At 38.2% G+C, this 24,816-nt stretch overlaps 1 long non-coding RNA gene across 6 annotated transcripts; it reads right to left on the bottom strand.

Annotated features, from left to right (window-relative positions):
- Nucleotides 1–7,027: 7,027 nt before the first annotated feature.
- On the bottom strand, nt 7,028–11,340 carry LOC121904036. Of its 6 annotated transcripts, none has more exons than XR_006098164.1 (6): nt 11,257–11,340; nt 10,803–10,894; nt 10,410–10,647; nt 10,049–10,131; nt 9,236–9,315; nt 7,028–7,338 (listed from the first exon to the last, which is right to left on the bottom strand). It is a non-coding gene; the product is annotated as an uncharacterized LOC121904036 (long non-coding RNA). The 6 variants fall into 6 exon arrangements; XR_006098163.1 differs by having other exon boundaries at nt 10,106–10,131; XR_006098162.1 differs by lacking the exon at nt 9,236–9,315.
- Between the last annotated feature and the right edge of the window lie 13,476 nt (nt 11,341–24,816).

Raw genomic sequence — 24,816 nt, 5'->3', positions numbered from 1 at the left:
CAAAAATTCTCTCATTCCAGCTTCTTAAATGTGAATATTTTCTACTTTCTTCAGTCTGTGATAGTAAACTGAGAATCTCTGGGTTGTGGACTGCTGGTCGGGACAACAAGACATTTTAGGTTACAGCTGGGACTTTGGGAAACAGATCGACAGATTTCACCATTTTCTGACAATTTATAGACCAAATGACTTATTGGATAGTCAATGAAATATTGAACAGATTAATTGATAATGAAAATAATTGTTTGTTGCAGCCCTACGGGGAAAACTGGAGTGTTTAACACTTTAAAGTAGAGACAATAAAAGGAACATCTGTACAGTGTGATGTGATCCAGGTAGGAGAAAGATAATTTCTAATATCTTGCCTAATACTGAAAAGTCACTATATTTTATATTAGTCCATCTTTATCTATACTGTAACCAAATAAATATATAAATAAACTCTAGATTCCACTGAGCAGCTACAATAAATGTCCTACATTTACTCTCATAGAGACCAGACTGTTTTATTTAAGTACAATTCTGAAGTTATTAGTACTTTATTTTAATAATTATATTTTATACTCCTTTATACTTCTGCACCACTACATTTTAGAAGCAAATATGGACTTTTTTCACACTATTACAAATATTAGACAGTTATAGAAATAACCAATCACATAATGACCTTGTAAAATATGATGCATTGTTACAGATAAGATAACCAACAGTGTATTAAGTTGTTACCACAACCACCGGGAACAGCATAGTGCCACGTACAAATGAACAAATCAGTGTAAACAATCAAATAATATTGCATTAACACGGTTGGGTTCTCATAAACACTTTCTGGCAAACGATCTTTTAGTGCATGCACGGGAAAAATACAAAATACACAGGAGGTTGAAGAACACTGAGACGCAGGGGAACATTGTTTAAACAATTATTTTTCAGTTCTCCGCAGCTGTTTTTCTATCTTAGAAGCTATTGTGAAACTGCCTGCTGCAAAATAGTTGTAGTACACACCTATATTTACGCTGCAGAATATTATTAGAGATGCATGCAGCTTGTTAAGAAGTCCTGCACTAACTTAACCTCATTTTTTTTATCACCATGCTGTCTCACCAGGTAGGAGGGCACCACACAACGTACAAAGCTGATGTGCACGTGTGAAATAACGCATCCATCACTTACCCTCTGTGGTGAAGTCTTGAAAAGTTGCGAAAATTCGAGCTCCTGTTGTTTGGTGACAAGTGCAGTAGGCGTCCCGGTGTGCAGCAGTAGCAGCAGCAGTGAGCTTTGTGCCTCAGTCAGCAAGGGAAGGGACACCCTTTAAGTAGCCGTTGCCGCGCGGTGACGCAGCACTACGTACGTGGCGGTTTGAGCCTTTGTCAAACACGATATGATTATTGGAATGTAATAGGTGTTCAGGGGGTCTGCGGAATGAAGTCTGTGGGCCAAATAAACAACTTACTGGCATCAAACATGATGTGGGAAAATCCACTAGCTCACCATCTGGTGCTTCTCTGAGAGTAAACTTTTTTTTTTTTTTACCTTTTGTTCTTCTCCTGTTTAAATTAAAGCAACAGATGGGGGGGGGGGGGGGGGGGGGGGCTTTAGTCTTTTCACGTGTTTTCAGCAATTATTTTATAATGTATAATTTGTTTCAAACGAAATCTCTGATTTTCCTTTACACAGACTTTAAATGACTCGCATGACAATCTCACTTTGAGGTGGCTTATAGGTGCAGTGTGTAGAATTCATGCATGGAAAGGGCAAGGGAGGGGGAGGGATACTCAGTTGGTTGCAATCTGCAACCTCACCACTAGATACCACTAAATCTCACACACTGGTCCTTTAAAAAATAAATGATTCTACATAACTTCAACCAAGCATAATTTATGCACATCACCTTGTGTATAATATCAGAGTTTACTAGCGCACACATACTTTCTCCTTCTATTCCTCACATTAATAAGCACTACACTACCATGTTTTGCTATTTGTTCAGTATACTTTTTGGTCATTTGACTCAGGCATAAGACATTTAAAACAGACAGTATTTTTAAGTTTGTGGTGGAAAAAAACTATCCAGACAAAGTTTCAGCTGACTGAGGCTCATCATTTGTATTTGTGCATGGATGAGGTCAGACTATCCAACCTCACTTTGCTGTGTGTTGAGCAGGACATACACACTGATAAGGACAAAGTGGTTGGCATGTTTGCCACCATGAAGGAGAGGAGGATGAAGTTTGTACAAAGTTTGTTAAACTTATTTTGTTCTATGGCGGACGGTGGAATACACAGATGGACTAACGTTACACTAAACTGCAGCAGTCTGAGCAGGGACAAGAACTGGTGAGTGAAACATCCATAATTAGCCTTTATTAACTTAAATTTTGGTTATGAAGAAACCAGTCAGAATATTAGATTTATCTGTGCTTACCGCATCTCAGCACCTGTCTGTATCACTGCCTGTGGTGTTGTAGATTGTCCACTTTGTATTTGAATAGGCCTTGTAGTGTTGTAGATCGCCGTCTCTATTTTATGTTTATGTTATTCATATGTAAGAAAGACATGGCATATGAGACATTGCACCTGGTTTGTCACTGTCTATCAGCGGTGGTGCTGAACTGTTTGTCAGTCGATGTATGTAGAGCCTCCTCAGTGCTGAAACATTTGAACGTGGCTGGCAAACTCTTTTCTTTTTTTTTCTTCAGAATAAGCTTGTCACAAAGTGGCTTTGCTGTATGTTTTCTTAGACATAGGCTTGCTTGGCTCAATAACACTTTGTGATTATGGATAGTATATATCAGTTATTTTAGTTGTGAATTTTAAAATGACTTTATTAGAAGGGCCCCTTGATAATGCACTGCCCCCCTCTGTGCAGAGAGTCTAGCTCCGTCCCTACATACCACAATGCTATCTGATCCCCAGTAATCATGAGGTGTTTTGAAAAACATCTTGAAAAATACTTCCCGTCACCAGCCACAGACCATGCCCCTGTGTTGGGTTCACTGGAATTTCTGTGGTGGAGACTGTGGTGTGACTGAAAGATTTGGTCACACACTAGTGGCTTAGATAAAATATAACACAAAAATTACACATCTTATGACCATTGCAGTGTCAAGGTTGTGATAAAACAAAATATTATACTTAATTAAATTCTGTTTCCATCATTGAGTGTTTGTCTCAGTTACTAGGTTCTGTTTGTATTCACAACAAAATTATAGCTAATAGGTAACATATGTGCATGAAAATGGGAAAAACCTAATGTGAATGTTATAGTCAACTATCTGATGTGAAAATGGTCAACTGGAGGTTGCTTGCATGTAACAAGATTTTTAGTGTTGAGATAAATGAATGTACAATAAATGTATGTCATGCAGGGTCTCGAGTCAGTATAATAGCTAATTGTACCATAAAATATTAATATAAGCTGGGTCAAATAATAACCCTTTTGTACAAATCTCTTTTTGCAACATAGTTCCGAAATAAATCAAGAGCAAAGTACACAAACATGCTGATGTCATATTTAACTATTTTTCATTTTTACAAAAAAAAAAAAGGATTTTTAAACACATGCATCATAGTTGCTCTAGGCTTCTGTATTTTATTGATAACTGATTCAACATCAAGCCAAACATGTTTTTATAAACTACAATCAGTACAGGCACTAAATGTCCCCTTACCCATTTTAAAGTAGTGAAATAATAATATCAGAGGGCAGCTTTAGAAAATAAGAAAACCAAGTGATTTATTTTAAATATTAAAAGAAAAACAAAATATAAATAAATGAAATAATGCTCTCTTTCTCCTTAGATGAAGAATTTTGAGTATAGTAAAAGGTTTTGTCTTATTTAAACATGAAAGTGACTGGATGGAACAGGGAAAGGTGGTTAATATAGGAAATACTTAATTTTGACAAGTTACACATAAACATTAAAGCTTGTTCATTGTTCCTTGACCTAAGAATACATTCACCCCTCATGACAGATGACCTGCTAAGACAGTATCCGCCATGATCGACTGGTTGTTTTTGGGTACTGCAGAAGGAAGGAAAAAGCACTTATTGTGGATATTTTGAGTGATGTTCAGCAACTCAGGGGAGGAAAGCGGGCATGAGTGTACTGGCTTTGCTGAAGTGTTGTAACTCCAACTAGACAGCCTGCCAAACTCTGTACAAACAACTCGAGAGTCAGGATGTAGCATTCTAGCTCTGTTTTTTATTGTAGGCCCAATGCACGTATAGTTGAATATCAGGAGTGAAACTGAAAAAATAACAAAAGCACAAAACACATTAATATATTATTATCTATACAGGGATAAGTTGCTTTTACCAAATATTAATACATCACAGATAAATAATCCTATTTCCAATCACTACCAATTACTACTAAATATAAACAAAATAAGTAACAAAGGATATTAAGAAATAGTAAACTAACACCAATATGGCCGACATTCAAATGGTAAGGCAGGCAAAGGCAGAGTGATTAGGCCAACACCCAGTGGTCCACTTAGCATAAACACCCAATCAAAATATGCAAACATCAGTACAAACATACCAACAACACCGCCTAATCATCTTAACAACCATATGAATTTACTCCAAAGATGTGCACAATACAACAGTCACATGTGAGCAGGTATCACTCACAACTGGGCCGAATGGTTGGCAGTTAAGTGGCAAAATAAACCTTACACTTCTAACATTAGCAAAAATACTTGTTAATATCTGAAGGAAATTGTTAAGTATGCATATGAGCAATTTACAAGCAATGCTTCTGTCTGTCTGTTCTGTCAGATTGACTCCAGCTACAAACTTTTGGCCTTCAACTAGACCATTGTTCACCAACTTCCAGTCTACACAAGAAGTGATGCAATTTGACTGAAGTCAGAGTCAGAAAGCACTAAACTACATAAGACACACAAAAGAAATATTTAGAAAACAATGAGCCTTTTGATGACTTACAGCTGAAAATATTTATAGAAGCACTTGATTGAGGAGAACTGAAATAGCGAGCATGGAAGTCATCTGCAACTTGGATGCTGTCTCTTTCCATTCTGCCCCCTGAAGGTCTGAGTCTTAGGGTACGTCTCAAGTCTCTTATTTTATGGCTCCTCGCTCCTCGCTCCTCACCTGAACCGGAAGTTGTTCCTGATGCACCATTTTGACGAGCGTCCCAATTCTCTTATTTTGCTCGGAGGAGTGAGGAGGGATCTCTGAGGAGCGAGGAAACATGAGAGCAGACTTCACGGAAGTCTTTTACCGGCCGACACGCCCCCTTATTGGATATCAGTTATTGATTGGACGCTGCAGCTGATCAGACTGATCTGATACATCACTGCAGTTTCATACTGGAGTGGAGACAGATTACAGATTAAATTTAAGTGTATCATTCCCAAGTTTTATGTTTATATATTCATCATATAGTTAAAAATCTGTTAATTGTCGGTTTGATCAACAAAAGAACCATAAACAACTTTCTTCATTTATTAGAGAGATTTTTTTTCATGATGTTATTTCCTCCATTAAACTGTTTCTTGCTGACAGACAGACTCTTCCTGACTTTAACTTTATCCATAATAACAGTTAAACACATTTATATTTTACATCATTTATCGTCATTTCCATTCGGTCACATGTGAGGCTGAAAATTCCTGAGTGTCGTGTTTTATATGAGTTGCATCACTTCCATTTGCCCTAAAACATTTAGCCAAACACATATTTTCCAGTGTTCAGAAGAAATGATCATATTCTGGGTTAGTGGATGATGAATTCACTATCAGGGTTATCAAAAAATACAGATGGAAATGATCAATAAATAGTATAAACACATTCCGCGAGTAGAAATGGTTCCTGTGCCTCTGAGCAGGACACGGTATAAATGCAGAATGCAGGTCTTTATTTAGGTGTTTGTTAAATAGGTAACAGCTGATCCAGCTGTGAGCTTCCTCCGACCTTGGTAACCATAGCAATGCTTATTCACCCTTTATCAGAGAGGTTTCCGCTTTCCCAAATATCACAGACAACTGGAGAGAGGAGAGGAAAAAATGTCTCCTTCCTGCTTAAGAATTACAGTGTAACCTCAAGGTCAAGGCTTGACCCAATGTAACCCAATTTGTAACCACTAAAGACGGAAAATTCCATAACAGCACCCAGCAGTCACAAGTCAAGGACCTTTTGTCAATTCAGAGGAAAGCACTCAAGAAACAAAAGGTGATCATATGTCTCTCTAGACTTTACTCAACATGTGAGGAATGCTACCCACAACCGTGGAAATATAAAACACCTTATCTTTTCAAAGGGTATCGATGTTGATGTTTCCTCTATTTTACAGGTTCCGGTGTTTCATCACTCCTGTGTCTTTTTCAAAGTTTCTCTCTGTGCTCCAACTAAGTGTTCATAGCCTGATACAATTACTTATTGCCGTATTGACACCACTGCTAGATCTATACAGGCTGAGTGTTTACCTGATGTAGTGCAATTTCCGATTCCCTACATTTGACCATATTTGATCACTGGCTCCCAGTGCAAGCTAGAGCTGATTTTAAGGTTCTTCTTTTAACTTATAAGGCCTTGCATGGACTTGCACCACCTTACTTATCTGAGCTAATACTGGCTTCACAGCATTTGCCTACCGTGCCCCTTATATCTGGAATGGCCTTCCATTACATGTTAAAGACGTACGTACAGTTGAAATCTTTAAATCAAGACTGAAAACCTACCCTTACTCGCTACATTACAGCCTCCCCTAAAACTTAGCCGGGCCCATCACCTTTTAACATCTATTTAAAATTGATGTTTTTAATGTGGTTGTTTCACTTTTAATTTTTATTATTGTAAATTGATTGCTGTATGTTGTCCTTTTTAACTGTAAAGTGTATTGGGACCATGCTGCATGGTGATTCTGCACTTTAAATAAAATTGATTGATTGATTGCCAGAGAGAAAGTGTCTCAAAGGACAGTAAAAACATAACTTGATTGAAAAGGCTGTGCAGTTGTTTTTTTCCAGGTGGAAAAAATACAGAGGGGAGCCCTACTGATTTTGACATTTATTTAACAGACTTAAAGCAGCATTCATTAGAGTATAGTTTCACAGTTGGGAAACTGTATGAAAACAAAGAGATATTGTCAGTGAAATTAATCTGGAGGAGGAAAAGTTATGCAACTCCACAAGTAGGTTAAGGATACAAATTGACTTTCTGCCAATAAGCCTGTCTGCCAGAAATCCAACTCCTTTCCTCCAGCAGCCAAGAGAATCAAACCAGAGAGAACTGCTCTATATCTCCATGAGGGGCTGTTTTCCTCATCACTGGTAGGAGCATCTCCCTTAACTTGGAGCTCGATGAGTCTGTTGATACAATTTCAGAATATGTTAACTTTTGTGTTGACATTGTAGTGCCTACAAAGAACATTTTACACTTTTCTAACAATAAGCCACACATTACAAGGGAGGTTAAAGACTGTATTAACAAAAAGAAACTGGCTTTTAGAAGTAAAGACCGTGAAGGCTTGGCTACAGCACAAAAAGAACTAAATCTCCTTTTGAAGAGGGCAAGAGACAAACACTGATCCACAATTGAACAAAACTTCAGCTCTATGGACAATAAAAGGTTATGGGACAGTCTGAAAAACTTGACAAACATGAACTCCCAGAGGCAACAGATTATTACCCTGAATAAAGTGGGGAGAGCTAACAAACTGAATTACTTTTTTCTCAGGTTTGAAACACAGGACTTTTCTCAGGAGGCAGCTGAGTCTTAGACTCTATAATCACAATTTCTAGCCAACACCTGATTGGCTAGAAATTGATCCACAGCAGGTTCAGACTATTTTTAGTAAAGTTTGCAATAAGAAATCTATGGGACCGAATGGCTTGTCTGATGTCCTGCTAAATCATTGCTCATCTGAAGTAATTGCTACTTGGTTCCCTATTTTTCAAAAGTCCTTAGATAGTCATATTGTGCCAGCTCTCTGGAAAAATTTAAAATAATTCCTGTACCAAAAATCACATGCCCCTCTGCTAATAATGACTTCAGACCTGTAGCGTTAACTTCTGTGGAAATGAAATGTTTTGACAGGGTTGTAGTTAACAAGCTCATGATGTGGCATCATGTATGGATAAAACCAAAGAAATGGTTTTTGATCCAAGGGAGGTGAGAGCCAATGAGCCTGTGATTTTTGGCGACAGCGAAATTGAACAGGTGTGCTTCTTTAAGTATCTGGGCATAGTAATGGGCAATAACTTAAAATTAAATGTTCACGTTGAGTATTTGTGTGCCAGGCTGGCTCAAAGAATTCACTTTCCCTGCCTACTCAAACTGTTTGGTGTGTTTACTGATGTTTACATTCTACAATGCGATTGCTGGGAACCATTATCAGGTATGGCACCTAAACGTTCCAGCTGAAAACTAGATTGGCTAACATGGTGAAGACTGCTATGAAGGTGATAGGGAAGAGAGATTACCTGTCCCTCCAAACCACCTATGAGAGAACAGTGGTCAGACAGGCACATAGGATTTTGAAAGACCTGTCACATCTCTAATTCCCTGACTATGAATTATTACCTTCGGGCAGACGTTATAGAGCTAGCAGATGTAAAAGTAACCGTTTTAAGCTTTCCTTCATCCCAACTTCTATTGCACTACACAATAAACAATGAGCCTGCGGTTGTAGTGCCTCAAGCTCAGTGTAGGAGGTGTTATAAGGAAGTAGGCTCTGTTGTTTGAAGGAGGTGCACAGTAAAGGAGGTGCTGTAGGGAGCGCTATAAGGTGGGAGGCACTGTAGTTTTTAGTCTAGGTAGTATGTCTTATGATTTTTTAAGATTTATTAAGATCTATTGTTTACAATGTGATCTATGTTTCACTTACGATACCTTGGCTTACCAATATCTTATGGTTGTGTTGCAACATCTTATCCCTTCTAGTTGAATGTAATCAACTGGTGTCAGAGTGCACCGCTGCATTGTTTGGTTGGTTTTGAATTACATTGATCATGCTGGTCATGTATTGCTTACTGTTTGATTGCAGCTTTGTGCAGCACCTTTTGCAGGTATGCACCACAGCATTGTCAAGAGAATGAAGTACAATGGAAACAGCTTATAGTGATCACTTTCATCTGGGTCAAATTGATTACTATAAGCAGATGATTCTTATAACAGATTTTTTTTTTTGGCAATTTGTCATACGCTTCAAGGAGACTACTTTTTTATTGAGAGAAAATGACTTTTTCCTTTTCTTTTTCCCACCATGATTTCAATGCGTATGCGTCACCAGACTCCAATCACCAGCTGACAGCGTCGTACATTTAGGCTGCGGGGGTGGGGGGCTGTAAAAAGAAATTTGAACCGGAATTAACTTTTGGAAGAACACAATGTTGCAATGCTGTACAACCCTAACCTGCCATATGGGAGGATAAAAACATTACTAGGAAGAGGGGAGTACATTTAATTTAGTAGAAAGATTAAAAGTGACATTATCAAAATATATTTGCTGATAGCGTCCTGGCTCATTTTCAAAAAGAGAGAGAGAGAGAGAAGCAGGGGTCAAGTGAGCTAGAGAATGGACAAGGAGAGCAAGCAGTGGTAGCGAGAAAGCCAGAGAAAGAGAGGGATAAAATATTATTTTCAGATTTTTTTGATTCTGTACCTAGGTTTTTGATCCATATAAGCGTTTGATCGCTGTAACCGTGATCACTATAAGCGGTTTCCACTGTATTTAGTGATCTTTTATTGCACTGATTGTAGTTTGGTTCTGCACTTTTTTTGCACTGCGCACTTCTACATTGTCTTATTGTGTTACACTGTATATGTCTTGTTATGCATCATGTGATTGCAGTGGTGTACAGCACATTTTTACACTAGTGCACCACTGCATTGTCTTGTCAATGAATTATGTTTTTGTCCATGTACTGTTTTGTCATGTATTGCTTGATCGCAGCTCTGCGTAGCACCTTTGCTCAAGACAAATTTCCTTCAGGACATTAAAGTTTCTTATCTCATCTCAAGGAAATGTTTTGAAAAACAGAACAGTTAGAGACTCAGAAAGCAAACATGTGATACCCTAGCAAAAGCTTTCAAGGTAAGAAACATGTAATCCTGTCTTTCCTGATGACTCACAAGCTCCATCTGGTTCTCTGGAAATTCTGCAATAAAAGAATATATTTTAAGTTTACAGATTTCTTAAATAAAGACTGCATGAGGAAAATACATGACTATGAGGTTAATCTTTCCTCTTTACTTTGATGGTGTTTACATCCACAGATGAATAGTGTAGGAATTGTAATTTTAGTTTTTACTTGTAACTAAAGTTCTCTAACTTTAGTTTAGCAAAGATCATTTGACCGATTAAAACAAATTTTATTCATGATATATAATATTTGGTGTCAAACTGTTTTCAGTTCTGTTCCAAGAGGACACTTACTGTATATCTCCCCTGGTGATTCTATGAACTGCAAACTGGGCTTTTGCCGTCGGCCTGATTTTCGGTGAGTGACACACCTGCTCAGCTGGACTGAGGTCAGGTGAATGATAATGCAAGTGGAGAACATCCCACTGCTGGGTCATAACAAACTGCATTTGCTGTATATTTAGGGTCATCCTCCTCCTTCTTTGTCCTGAAATTGGCAGACTACCTTGAAAGGGGGGCTTCAGTTGTTTCACTGTTAAAACAGAATGGATATGAACAACATAAAACTACTTAAAACCAAGTCAGCACCTTCGTTTCAGTCATCCTTTCATTTCAAATCAAATATGCCAGAGCCAAAACAACCAAAATGTGTCACTGTCTAAATGATGGACTCTACTCTGTACTTACCAGCTGTTAGTTTCCCCCTGGCTGTTTCTAGGTTATCCTGGTGCAGTCACTGGGTGAGTTTATGCATCAGCTTACCCATGGTGGACCCACACCTGTCAAATAGGGACACATGAGATTTATTATATTATTTAGAACATTTCTTTACTTTGTAGTCTGCATGCACAAACACTGTGATGGCCACACTTGCAGCCACACAGCTGTTTTGAAGTTTGTATCCCAGCTGGCACTCACACTTTGGTCTCTTTGGTTAATTTTTTCCTCAGTTAGCTAATTTAATTACATTTCACATTGCATACAAATAAATAACAACACACTGGATTTTGTTTCATACATCATACTCATTTTATTTTACAGGTTGGCAGTACATTAGTTTCTATTTGTAGCGCGCACATTTGGTTAACTTTTGTACAGTCATTAGTTTAAGTTGTTCTAATTTTCATTTTTTTTGAGTTACCAGTGTTGGGGTGCTACTCCTGAAGGACATCTGGCCAGGCCTGGGCAAAGGATGTGCACCAGGACATGGTATGGTTAAATACAGGAAGTAGCCAATTGGGTCATACCAAGTCCTGCCACCTCATAGGGGGGAACTGTTTATTTCAAGTTTAGTCATATTGTTTGTTTCTCTTTATTGAATGTTTAGTTGGGTATTTTTGGTTTAGTTGATTTAGTTTAGTTAACCTGTGTCGGGGGGGAATTCTGTTGTTTATTGCTTAGTTGGTAGTGGTTGTCATTTGTTAGTTACCCCTCTTCTGTTATGGTCTGATCAGCCAGTATATATGTTCCCCTTTGTGTTCATTTTGGAAGGTCTGTTAGTAGGGTTAAGTTCACTTTAGTTGAGTTCTGTTTATTTGACCTCTTTTATGGGCCCTGAACTTTATTTACATATTTTGTTATTTGTACCTTTTTTTTTTTTTTTTTGCATTTTTTGGGTAAAATAAAAACCCTCTTTTTTGAAACCACCTGAGTCTCCTTTGTCTGCCAGCTCGGTCCCTTACAAACACATTGCTGGTAATGTACACATTTGTGAACACAAATACCATACTAGAACTTAATAAACTACAAATGCATGTCAACACCCCTAATCCTTACATATGACTGAAGAGGGTCCAGTTAACTGACTTCTACCATACATGTAGACATTTCACACAGACTAAGATGAGAAAATATCAAAATGAGGTGCAAAACAGTTGATAATAATTAATGAGTAATACAGTTCATATTGCTACCAGTGATAAATGCACTAGCCATTCTGACAGAAAGACAATTGATATTATTATTACCTAAATTCACTAACCTTTCTCACAAAAAGATGGTTTATCTGCCATTGATAACACTTTAAATTCAGCAGACTGGTCGAAAATTTTCAACTAAGTTTGCCTTCTGCTTCTGTAGCTAGTTTGCTTGTTAACTTTAATATTTAAAGTTAAATTTTGTTTTCTCTTAAGTGATGACAGATATAGTTGCTACACAGTAACCAATAAGTACTTTGTATTTAATTAAACTGTATAACATCAATAACTTTCATATTTACCAATGAAGCAAGCTCTGGATGGTTGGAATTGTGGTGAAGGTGAAAACGGCACATCATTGGCTGAAGCCTTATTTTATTCTTGACTTCTGAAGGAAAGGGGTTAGATTTCTGTTAGAAAAGCTTTCTGGCAGAAACCCCTGAAGGCAAACTTCTCCCATGACAGACCTGATATCTATCACCACTCTCCAGACACTTGTGTAACAGACATTGTAGAGATGAAAACTTCAGATGTCATTTATGTTTGAAGTAGCACAGTATTTGGAAATGCAAGCAATAAGAGTGTTTCCCTTCTTTACACCACAATCGACCCAAATGATTCATCTAGTTTGCCAGAACATGAAACATTACTTCATATGGATGTAACTTTCCATATAGAAAATCTCTGGGATGTAGTACTCAAGTCTTGATGATACCTTGCTTGTCTCTCAGGAACTGTCATTTGAATCACTTTTGCCTCCTTCCATTGATATGCCGCAGGAACAAGTCAATCAGAGAGAAAGAGTCAAGAAAATTATTGTTCCTCATCATCGACAGATTCTTAGAGAACTTATTCAAGTGTTTTCGGAGGGAAGCATCATGGAGGATGACATTTACTTTTAAGTTATTCTTGAAAGCTAGAAAAGGCCATGGATGATGGAGGTGTTTTGAGGGATGCACTGTCAGAATTTTGGAATGATTTTTATAAGCAGTGCACTATGGGAAATGGCTTCAAAGTGCCATACATACATCATGATTTTTTAAACAAGAATGGGAAAGTGGTATCGCATTTGGCTGGCAAAAAGAGAAGTACCTCAGTGTAAAACTTGCACTTGTGTTGGCCAAGAGGAAGTGCAGGAAATCATGGAAAGCCACAACAGCTCTGAATACCTTAGAGAGTCAAACACCCAGTTCTTCTCCTTTTTCCTCAGATTTTGCACAGGATCAGACTTGTTCACGGGAAAGAGCATCACTGTCAGTTTCACATGAATTTAGGGATTTCAGAGAAGACCTGCTCATACATGTGGCTGTTACTTGAAACTACAGAGATTTTCAACATGAAATTAACACAATCTTAGAAAGCCAAGTGTGGGAAATGGAAATTGTTTAAGATATAAAGATTTCAGCCAACAGGAACTGCTATCAGAGGTTCATGTTCAGGCTTTGTAGATTTTCCAGATTTTTGGCTCATGAAGGAAGTACTACAGCTACCTTGTTTAACCTTAATGAATGTCACAGTTTTAACATGCTGTTTACATTTTCAGCTGCTTTTTACCTTTTGTTTTGTTCAACATTGTTTTCAGTTTAAGAACATGTTCATTTAAATGGTATGTTTCAATGCAGAGAACTTACTATAAATACTTCAGTTAAGGAAGTAGTTTAGGATTGATGGTTTATATTAGGGATGCACGATATTGGATTTTTTTCTCAGAAAAATGCAGGAAAAAAATGCTGCATTTCAGCCATATGGCCATTTTCTCTTTCCTGAATCAAGTCTGAGTCTGACAGGAAGCCCACCAGCACTGATTATTTAAACTTGTCAAGACATAGTTTGGACCACAGCTGTAGTAAACATGCCTTCACAGTCTGTTTTTTGACCTCAGATCAACACCTTCACCATCCAATAACTGTAGCAATATTCAAACTTTTTCTCATTATGTCACAATTCCATGTAACCAACATTTTTGGTGCATCCATTTGTTAAGATGAACTTGACCAGATGTTTCCAGCTGCAGTTCAATGAAGGTTGCTACATCAGAGATGCTTCTTGCATAATATCCTTTGAAGGATACATTTGCTTGGTACAATCCCATGTGAATCATAAAGCAAATGAAAATTTAATCTTGTCATACCCTGCCTGGCCTTCTAGTGTTTTTTGGAGTTTGTGTTTTCTGGGTTTTGGTTTTCTGTTGCTCTGTTTCCCTTATGTGTTCATGTACTCCTCTACATCTGCCCTGCTCTGTTTTCCCCCACATTTCCCTGTTAGCCTCATCAGTTCTCCATCCATCTCCCCACCTGCACATCATCTCCGCATTAGTTCAGTTTCTTTTTATGTCCTGGTTTTCTGTTCAGTCCTTGTTGGATCATTCTGTCAGGAATGGTGAAGCAGGAGTGGACCCTAATGCAGATGCTGGAATGCAGAGTCAATTAAAATCTCCTTCACTCTTGAAATGGTCAAGGATAGAACAAGGCAAACAGATCCAAACAGAACTAACAGCCAAAACAAATGATGCAACAAACTCCAAAGAAAACACAAAGAGTCCAAAAAAAACACTAGAAGTCCAGACAGCATGTGGCAAATCTGTTGTTTAAAGTAGTCATCGGTGTACTCATCCATTTCTGTGTCAAACTGAATAGGAGAACTCCCTTCAAACAGCTGCTACCTTGACTGTTGTGTGAAAGTATCTCATAATTATGACTTTTTATCTCATAATTCAACTCAGTATCACGCCAAAGTGTGTAATACACCTGCCGGTCCACCGTGTCAGTGTCAGTGTTTTGCCTTGCCTAGGTGTGAAAAGTATATGTGTGTACATTAGGAGTGTTTTCTCATATGGCGCCTCTATCAGTAGTAATCGGCACGACAGCATAATTTGTCTGTGCTTTCCAAAACCGTTACAAATCACTGTTAACAAATAATGATGTTTTACGGTGTGCCAACGCTGTAGTTAAAGTCTGGTTGGGTTTAGGCACAAAAACCACTTGGTTAGGGTCAGGGAAAGATCATGGTTTGGGTTAAAATGATCACTTGAAAAGTGATGTGGGTTAAAGTTACTACATCCTTAAAGTTAGGCAACCTTCATTGTCATGGCAACAGTAAAGACCACAACAATTGTAGTCACAGTTTTTAAAGAACTGTCCCAATTCGCAGTTGAAAACGTGACACTCGTGGTTGGAAGTGGGAAGCCAATAGTGGTCTCCTGCAGCAAAGTCCATTTTTTGTCATATAACTATCTAGCCATCCACCCAACCCGCCATCTCCTAATGTGGAAATTTGTCACCTCATATAGACGTCATCTGAACTGCGTCATTTGGACACCTAGGTGAGGAAAAACGTGACACTGACTCGGTAGACCAGCGAGTGTATTACACACTTTAGTGTGATACTGGGCTGCATAATTATGACTCCTTATCTCATTATTCAACTTTATATCTCATAATTTTGACTTAACATGAGTATTTATTTTATTATCAAGGCTAAGTTTTCTTTTTTTTTTCTTTTACTGGCAGAAATGGGCTTCTGTAGCTTTTCTCCTTCCCTCCCCTCATATTTACTACTACAGCCACTGTATGGCTTCTGTCTCTTGAGTGTAAATGTATGCTGTTTTGGGACACTTGTGTAATTGACTAATCCTGTAGTTTTTCTTGGGAGGACAATCTCTCACTCTCTCTCACACTGCATGCAGGTACTGTAAAAAATTAATCAATTAACAGATATGGTTAACAATTCAGGCGGCATTAAGTTTTTAACAAAAAAATATTCACTGTTGTAATCATGATGTTCCTAAGAAGATGATGTAGAGCTGCGTGTGTGTCACAATGCAGGACAACAAGTTTAGAGGACCCACCTGAAGGCTTTTAACAGTTTATATCGCCATTAAGCTGCTTATTGCAGACTAAATTTGCAATTAGTCATATCATCACAGACAAATATCGATGACAAAATAGAATAGGACGATTAATTATACATGAGTCACTGTTAAAAAAGAAAATACGCATAAAAACACATACGCAAGCATGATGGCATGAGTGTTGCTCCATCCTTGAGAGCCTTTAAAATGTCAGTAAAAGCTCTGATTCAGTAGCACTGACGTCAAACAGCTGTAAGAGTTTTATTTAACCACATCCTCAACATTGGAGGGAATTTCACTTTTGGATCATCTCTGAAATTTAGGTTTCTGGCCCCGATAAGAACTGACAGCTGGGGACCACATGTGGCGTGGTAATGGCAATCATGTGAACAGACATGCTTGATGTTCCACAAACATCACCTAAATGGTTTGCACCTGTATGTTCAACTGCTGTTGCAAGACAGATGAACTGGAGGGGGGTGAATGATAAAATATCTGTCCAGTGAATGATCTTGAAGACAGTTGTCATTGGTAAGCAGTGTGAATTTAATTATTTATATATGGACACATCATGGTAATATATATAACAAAGATATGAGTAAAAATATAACATTGCTGTTGTCTCGTGTTCTGCTTTCTCAAGGCGCTTCACTGATGGTGGACCCAAATGCAGAGGCCGGAATGCAGATATGACGAAAATCTCCTTTAATGATGGATGGTCAAGTACAGGTAAACAGCTGAACAGAACTAGCAGACGAGATAACACAAATGATCCAACAAAGACACTACTCAAAACCAGACCTTAAATACAGACTAAACTACACAAGGGCAGGCTGGGAGTGACTGGCTGAGGGAAACACAGGAAGACGGAAATCAATCTCTTTACAATAGTAGGATATACTTCTGTTAGGTATGATAGGGGGGATGGAGTAGGAGGAGGATGTGCAACATTTATTAGAAAAAATATTTCATTTAGAGAGGTGAGTATAGGAAATGAGCAAGAATATGTAACTGTAGAGATATGGACAAGTGAGGGTAAGTTTGTCATTATTAATTATTATAATCCTTGTAAAAGGCTAGATTTGAGTAGATTAATACAAATTGAAGGGATAGATGGTGATAGGGTGTTGATATGTGGGGATTTTAATGCTCACAGTACATTATGGGGAGGAACACGAACAGATGCAAATGGTGAGGTAATTGAGGAACTATTAGAAGAGAAAAGAATGGTTTGCTTAAATGATGGGAGAGGGACTAGATTAGATGTGCACACAGGGAACACTTCGGTATTAGATTTAACTTTAGTCACAAGGGAGTTAGCGGGAATATGTGAGTGGGAAGTGTCCGAAGAATCATCAATGGGTAGTGATCATTTTCCAGTCTGGTGTAGGATATTGCTACAAAAAAATAAGGAAGATAGGGAAATATCAGGGAAGTGGGTATTTAGCAGTGCAAACTGGGAAATGTTCAGTTATATATGTGAGAGAGAAATGGATAAAATAGACTTAAATGGAGATATTGAGGAGATTGATAAAAAGCTGAAAATAACATTACTAGAAGCTGCCAAACAGTCCATTTCTAAAAGTAAAGGAAGAATGAAGAGGAAAGTGGTTCCCTGGTGGACAGGTGAATGTAGTAAAATAGTAAAAGAGAGGAATAGAGCTGTCAGGTTATTAAGAAGAACTCATAATGTACAGAATTTAATCAGATATAAGCAAGAGCAAGCAAGGGTAAGGAAAATTATACGTAAAGCAAAAAGACAAAGCTGGCAGACCTTTTGCAATAAAATAGGAAGATCAACACCTGTGGGAGAGGTTTGGGGCATGATTAGGAGCATGAGAGGAATCAGAAGGGAATGGCAGTATCCAGTACTGAAGATGGGAGAAGAAACAGCAGTATCTGATGAAGAGAAAGCAGAGATGTTAGCAAAGGCATTTACTCAAATCCATGATAATTTGACTGAGAAGGGTAAGAGAGGAAGGGAAATGACTAGTTTGGCTCATCCTGGAAGTCTTGAGAGAAGGGAAATTACTAACAGTGCAATGGAAGAAATGAAGAGGGCAATAATTAAGTCTGGACTAACATCTCCTGGGAAGGATGAAATCTGCTATGTTATGTAAAACATTTAGGACTTTCAGCATCTATGAAACTGCTAGCTCTCTATAATAAAGTATGGGAAGTGGGGAAATTACCAACTAGTTGGAAAGAGGCAGTGATTATTCCTATCAGGAAACCAGGGAAGGACCCATCAAATCCAATGAACTATAGACCCATAGCACTCACATCACATGTAGGTAAGATAATGGAAAGAATGATTACAGAAAGATTAGGATTTTTTATGGAAAGCAGAAGAATTCTTTCACCTCATCAGAGTGGATTTAGGAGGGGTAGAGGAACAATGGACCCTGTTATATGTCTGGAAACAGAGATTAAGAAAGCACAAGTTAATAAGGAATCAGTAGTGACAGTTTTTTTGACGTAGAAAAGGCATATGATATGGTTTGGAAGGAGGGGTTAATGATCAAATTAAATATGATGGGAATAGCGGGAAGAGCATATAATTGGATTAAAGACTTTTTATTTGATAGATTTATTCAAGTCAGAATTGGGACAGCCTTATCAGGAAGATATATGGTAGATAACGGTACCCCTCAGGGCAGTGTTATTAGCCCAATACTCTTTTCCATCATGATAAATGATGTATTTTCTCAAGTTCAGGATGATATTGGACGATTATTGTTTGCTGATGATGGAGCTTTGTGGAAAAGAGGAAAGAATATAGATCATATTATAAATAAAATGCAACTGGCAGTTAACATGGTAGAAAAATGGTCATACTCTTGGGGGTTTAAGTTTTCAGTTGAAAAAACCAAAACATTAATGTTCACTAAAAAGAGAGGTGTTGGCACACAGATAAAGATATACGGACAAAGAATAGAGCAAGTGAAAGTCTTCAGATTTTTGGGTGTGTGGTTTGATGAAAAGTTAGCATGGAATGAACATATTCACAAGATAACAACTAAGTGCAAAAAGATACTAAATGTGATGAGATGTTTAACAGGATCAGAATGGGGAGCAAGCAGATCTGCGATTAAAAATATCTGTCGCGCTGATTAGAGCAGTATTAGATTATGGATATATTGCCTACAGTTCAGCAGCAAAAACATCATTAAAGACGTTGGAAGTGGTGCAAGCTCAAGCGTTAAGACTATGCTGTGGTGCTTTAAAAATTACTCCTGTATCTGCTCTTCAGGTTGAGATGGGTGAATTGCCGCTGCACATCAGACACAAACAGTTAATGATGAACTACTGGACAAATCTTCAAGGGTATTCTGAAGATCACAATCCAACAAAAACAGTACTTCTTCCATGCTAGGAGAGAAAAAGGGCCAAAAGGGAATGTTTTGCGTGGAGCAGTGAAACAATTGCTAAAGATATGTCGTTAAATCAGAAAAGATATATCCCTACAGTGCCATTATCAGTAACACCACCCTGATTGTTCCCCTCAGTGTCAATTGATTTCTATATTCTGGGAAAAAGTGCAGGTACATAAAGATTTTTGAAATATTGCAGTTTTGGTTGAAGATAGGTTACAAACATTATATCAAACATTCATACCAGTGTACACAGATGGATCCAAGGATCCTAACACAGGGAGCACAGGCTTTGCCTTAAAAGTTTCTGTGAAAAGAAGAACGTCAGATCATCTGTCAGTTTATACAGATGAGATGATAGCAATTGCAACAGCATTACAGTGGATAGAGGAGTTGCAAATTAAAAGGGTTATTCTTTGTACAGATTCACGTTCTGCATTAATGTCATTACAGTCATATACATCTCACAGTAGGCAGGATATAGTTAATGAGATACATGAAACTTTGTACAGATTTAAAAATATGAATATTTTTATAACATTTATGTGGGTACCAGCACACAGAGGGATTAAGGGCAATGAAATGGTGGATACATTAGCAAAACAGGCACTGAAGTATGAGGAGATCATGGAAATTTCACTCACTAAAACGGAAGCAAAAGGAATAATCAAAAGAAACATCATTAAAGAGTGGCAACACAGATGGGATACAACAAATACAGAGAGAAGTGGGCCCAGCAAGGTCAGCTAAAAGAAGCACCAAAGAGGAGAATATCTTAACAAGGCTGAGGGTAGGACACACCAGACTAAATAAAACACTGCATTTAATAAACAAACATCCCTCAGGAGTATGTGACCTATGTCAAATAGAGGAGTCAGTGGAACATGTCATTTTGCACTGCAATAAGTATTCTCGAGAGCGAGAAGTATTAAAGAGAGAAATCAGGAAGATTGGAGGGGAAGAATTGAGTTTGAAAAGTATATTTACAATTGGGTTACGGAATTTATTTCACTACTTGAAAGAAACAGGATTGATTAACAGAATTTAGTATTCAGGACATCTTCCTTTTGTTTTGTTTTTTTGTTTTTTTATTTGTTTATAGGGATAGATAACTCTGGTTCACACTCCAACATAGTAGGTGGCGGTAATGCACCTTTATGCTGGTTGCCACCCGCCATTAAACAAAAGAAGAAGAAGAAGAAGAAGAAGAGACTGATACAGGGCAGGTGATGTCTGTCTTTTTGCAGACATTACTAAATGAATTTCCAGAACCCCTTTTTCAATTGAGACAAAAAAAAAAATCAGAATCATCACTTCTAAACATGGAACTTGTGATAGTTAGTCACAAGACATTTTTTTTTTGTTTCCTGAGAATGTACAGTGCAGTTATTCTGTGTAGGATGGGACTTTTTGAGTTAAAATAATCACGTAGCATTTCATCCAGCAAATCCCCCCTTCCTTCACTTGGGACTGCTGACTACACTTCAACCATGACTTTAAAACTCCAGAGTCTCTCTTTTTTGCCAAGATCTCAGCCAACTTTTTTTGGCTGAGATCTTGTTAAACTTTTCATAATAGTCAGGTCATGTGTCCAGATGATCAATGAAGCAGATTCTTCTTGCATACTGGACATTAATAAATCTCTCCCTAATGTGCTTTCAATGTAAGTGATGATGGACAAAATCTACAGTCCTTGTTTTGTGCAAAAAAAGTATTCAAAAGTTTATCTGAAGTTAAAATGAGACTTCATCTGTCCAAATTATTCAAATCAAGTGGAAATATTTCCATGTTACAGTCTTTTTGTTGCTACACTTGTCAGGTGGGGAAGCAGGAGTGGACCCAAATGCAGAGGCCGGAATGCAGATATGACGAAAATCTCCTTTAATAATAGATAGTCAAGTACAGGCAAACAGCTGAACAGAACTAGCAGACGAGATAACACAAAACGATCCAACAAAGACTCAACTCAAAACCAGACCTTAAATACAGACTAAACTAATCAGGGAATGGGGAACAGGTGACAAGACACAAGGGCAGGCTGGGAGTGATTGGCTGAGGGAAACACAGGAAGCAGGGTAGGGCTGACGAGACTGATACAGGGCAGGTGTGGGGAAGACACAGAGCAGAGCAGGGCTAACGAGGGTGAAGCAGGGCAGGTGAGGAGGAGTACATGAACACACAAGGGAGACACAGTAACAAAACCAAAACCCAAAAAACACAATACTCCTGTGGTGTAGCCTGACTGGAGTGGCTGGTCACTTGGTAGGAGGCAGACACAGGAAACCTTATCCAGGTATCACAAGGTGGTTTATTTACAAAAAAAAGTGGCACCATGCTACACATGTAACAAAAACAAACAAAAAAAATGTACAAAACAAAAAACAACTAAATAGTTAACTTGGTCTAACTGATCAAAACTCAACTCATATCAACTGAACTTATATTAACTTATCATCATGTTCACACAGCTACACACGGATGTACTAACCCCCCCCTACTAAGCTCAAGTGATGGAAGAGGTTTTCAGCAAAAACATATTTTAAAGGAGCTATTATGAGGCTTCAGCAGTCAAAGTCAATCAAGTCAAGTGGATATCTTCGAAAGGTTTAAGTCTTTTTATTATAAAATTCTCTCTTTGTGTGTCCTTGTTGATCAGCAGTGGAAGTGTTGTCACACCCTGCCTGGACTTTGTGTGTTTTTTGGTCTTTTTATGTTCTTGTGTTCTTTGGGGTCTCCTGGTTTGCACTTCTGTTTAGTCCTTCGGGTTATATGGGTTTCCTTGGGTGGTGGGTTGGACTGCCTTTTCTTGTTTAGCCTGGTGTGTTGTGTACATTAGTTTGGGTTCATGATGGTTCTTGGACAGGTTGGTGTGGGTTGTATTTAGAGTATAGTGTTTTTTGGGTTTTGGTTTTGTTACTGTGTCTCCTTCGTGTGTTCATGTACTCCTCCTCACCTGCCCTGCTTCACCCTCGTTAGCCCTGCTCTGCTCTGTGTCTTCCCCACACCTGCCCTGTATCAGTCTCGTCAGCCCTGCCCTGCTTCCTGTGTTTCCCTCAGCCAATCACTCCCAGCCTGCCCTTGTGTCTCATCACCTGTTCCCCATTCCTTGATTAGTTTGGTCTGTATTTAAGGTCTGGTTTTGAGTTGAGTCTTTGTTGGATCGTTTTGTGTTATCTTGTCTGCTAGTTCTGTTCAGTTGTTTGCCTGTACTTGATTATCCGTTATTAAAGGAGATTTTCGTCATATCTGCATTCCGGCCTCTGCATTTGGGTCCACTCCTGCTTCCCCACCTGACAATAGTCTCTTAATTGTCAGCTTTTTTTTTTAGTGGAAAAATCAAGTGGAAATATTTCCACTTGATTTGAATAATTTGGACAGATGAAGTCTCATTTTAACTTCAGATAAACTTTTGAATACTTTTTTGCACAAAACAAGGACTGTAGATTTTGTCCATCACTTACATTGAAAGCACATTAGGGAGAGATTTGTTAATGTCCAGTATGCAAGAAGAATCTGCTTCATTGATCATCTGGACACATGAAGTGTAGTCAGCAGTCCCAAGTGAAGGAAGGGGGGATTTGCTGGATGAAATGCTACATGATTATTTTAACTCAAAAAGTCCCACCCTACACAGAAACTGTACATTCTCAGGAAACATAAAAAAAAATTGTCTTGTGACTAACTATCACAAGTTCCATGTTTAGAAGTGATGATTCTGATTTTTTTTTTTTTTTTTTTTTTTTTTTTGTCTCAATTGAAAAAGGGGTTCTGGAAATTCATTTAGTGATGTCTGCAAAAATAAGTATTTAAAGACCATTTAAATCATGAAAACTGTCTGTGATTAAGTTAAGAATTATCAATGTCAGATCAATCCCCTGAACAATTCAATCATACAAAACAGTCCTCACAGACAGAGACACACTAATAAAAACATTTTTTCAAGCATTATCAAAAATATCAGTCTGTACAACTTTCCACAGGGGAGAGTCTTTAATTTTTGAAGTTTCTTGCGGTAGAGGGTGGTTTCTGCATTGTACCAGCAACCAGTTCCATTGGAATAAGGAACTTCTAAAGCTGTCATGCCTTCCACTTCTGCTTCCTCCTCCACCAAGCCTGCAACCACACCCTTCTTCACCCCTTCCTTATCTATCTGTGTTTAAATATAGGAGTGAAGACAGGTGTGCGGGAGTCAGGTAACTAGCTACCATTCATTGATTAGTCCTGCAAAGATACGTGGTTCAGCCTCCACCTCGTCGGCAGATAGACTCTGTTCATGCAGTTAGTCAAGCTTCTAGCCTTTTCAGTCTTGTTATTGTTCTGCCAGTAATCTGCGTTTATCTAATACCTTATTCCCTGTGCCTGCGGTTTACCTCCTGTCTCGTCAACTCCCTGATCTCTGGATACCACTCTGCCTGGCTCTACTCAGCGTTTCCCCTGCCCTGCTTGGCACAGTTTTACGCCCAATTCTCAGCACCCAGGGTTCCAGCTACCTACTCAAGCCTTTGCCCCAGTCTCCCATAATCATTCCTCCTGTTCATACTGACCATTAGAAGATCCCTTCATAATGCGCTTACAATGTAAGTGATGGGGGACAAAATCCACAGTCCTCTGTGCAAAAATGTATTTAAAAGTTTATCTGAAGCTAATATGAAGCTTTAGCGTCCAAATGAGTCAAATCAAGTAGATATCTTTCAACGTTAGTCTTTTTAGTGCCAAAGTCCCCCCTTTCTTTTTCAATGATTAATAGTTTATTGCTAACATATGCAAATACTTCAAACACAAACTACAACATCGAGTTGACATGGAACACCACAACAAGATAAATTGTAAATTAAAATAAACACAAATTCGATCACAGATACCCATACATACATATATACATAAAGAAAAAAGTAAAATATAAATAAATATATTAAAAATAAATAGATAAATAATAATATTAAAAACTATATAAAAAAAATATATATATATATATATATATATATGCTGGTTGAAGAATGGGATGCCATCCCACAGCAGTGTGTGACCAGCATGAGGAGGAGGTTGCCAGGCTGTTGTGGCTGTGTATGGTTCTTCCACATGCTAGTGAGGCTCATGTTTGTTAAATGAATAAATAGTTAAATTGCCAATATGTCTTTTTTCTTCAGACTTCAATCATCCAATCCACCAAACACCAAACAAGAGTCAATGGCAGAATAAGCTGTTTGGCATTGGCAGAGAGGAATTGGCACATTTTTCATGGGCACAACCCACATACTCAGCTCTGCTGCTCATCCCACAAATGCATGTTCCTTACAAATGTGGCACCATTTAAAAGGGAAATAAACAGGCTTTCCAACGGTATAAGATTTATTGCCAAGAAGCATTGTTACAACAAAGAAATAATCTACCAAACACAAATTTCCTTACTTTTTGTGCTAAGTTTATTTATATATATATATATCCTACCGGTGGCTGGAAAAGGCTGGACTGAAGGACAGCACAGAAGCACTAATCATGGCAGCACAAGAACAGGCACTCAGTACAAGATCAATAGAGGCGGGGATCTACCACACCAGACA

The sequence above is a fragment of the Thunnus maccoyii genome, chromosome 9 (assembly GCF_910596095.1).
Source record: "Thunnus maccoyii chromosome 9, fThuMac1.1, whole genome shotgun sequence".
Lineage (NCBI taxonomy): Eukaryota > Metazoa > Chordata > Actinopteri > Scombriformes > Scombridae > Thunnus > Thunnus maccoyii.
The sequence above is the reverse complement of the archived record's forward strand: the minus strand, read 5'-3'. Positions and strand labels throughout refer to the sequence as shown.